The 1037-nt window shown below is 26.0% G+C and overlaps 1 long non-coding RNA gene across 1 annotated transcript; it reads right to left on the bottom strand.

Moving 5' to 3' along the window:
* Positions 1-273: 273 nt before the first annotated feature.
* LOC141830379 (uncharacterized) lies at positions 274-670 on the bottom strand. Its single transcript, XR_012601978.1, has 3 exons — positions 622-670; positions 522-550; positions 274-409 (listed from the first exon to the last, which is right to left on the bottom strand). It is a non-coding gene; the product is annotated as an uncharacterized LOC141830379 (long non-coding RNA).
* Positions 671-1037: the final 367 nt, after the last annotated feature.

The following is a 1037-nucleotide window of genomic DNA, read 5'->3' as shown; positions in this document are numbered from 1 at the left end:
ATTTTAGAGACGGAAATATAAATTCCGTCTCTAATTAGAGACGGAAATTTAAATTCCGTCTCTAATTTTTTTAAAAAAATTAAAAAAAAAGCGTTTATTGGCGACGAAATTTATCATTCCGTCGCTAATAATTTATTTTTTTATATATTTTAATTTTGTTTTTGAATTTCCTGTTTGTATATCAATCAAACAAATATAACAGTAATACATTAATAACCCAATAATAATAAAACAAAATACTAATACAATATTTGAATATACGACATGTCAATATATCTGAATACAATATTAATACAATCTGAATACAATAATATCTGAATACAACACAAATCTTTAGATACACTGATCCTACAAAATACAATAATATATCAAAAACTTATCTAAACAAGCCCAACCAAAAGAGAAGATCCTACAAAAAGACAATAAAAATAGGTTAATAATAATTTAATTATAACAACCTATTTGAAAAATGCGCATTTGAATACAATATCTGAATACAATATCTAAATATAAAATCTTACAAAAACGAGCCCAGCCAAAATAGAAGATCCTACAAAAAGAAAATAAGATAGGTTAGTAATAATGTAATTATAACAACCTATTTGTGAAATACTAACATACCTTGCAGACAGCTATTGATCCACATCAAACATTAAATTTATATACTGCAATGTTGACCATTAAATTTATATACAGCATAATGTCGACCTGCATAAAACATCGATAGATAATTCCATTAGTTTGAAGTGATAGATAATTCCAAAGCCTACTGGTAATGATGACCAAAATATATAATTCTAGACTTTCTTAAAAAATGAAAAATTAATGATGCAGACAATGACAATTATAGGCTTATAAGTTCAACAGAAGTAGAAAAAAGATAGTCATATTTTAAAGGGCAAATAACTTAACATGGAACCCGAAGTCAGATCTTTTCGGTAAACACTAGACAAAATTTCAAGTCTATTCCTATAAAACAACTTCAGGGACATAGGCCATTTGGCTAGTTTAAAATAAGATACAAATCATAACATACA

This window comes from Curcuma longa, chromosome 6 (genome assembly GCF_044706935.1).
Source record: "Curcuma longa cultivar G26 ecotype Majalengka, Jawa Barat chromosome 6, ITB_CL_G26_1.1, whole genome shotgun sequence".
NCBI classification, from domain to species: Eukaryota; Viridiplantae; Streptophyta; class Magnoliopsida; order Zingiberales; family Zingiberaceae; genus Curcuma; species Curcuma longa.
This window is presented reverse-complemented; position numbering and strand designations above follow the sequence as displayed.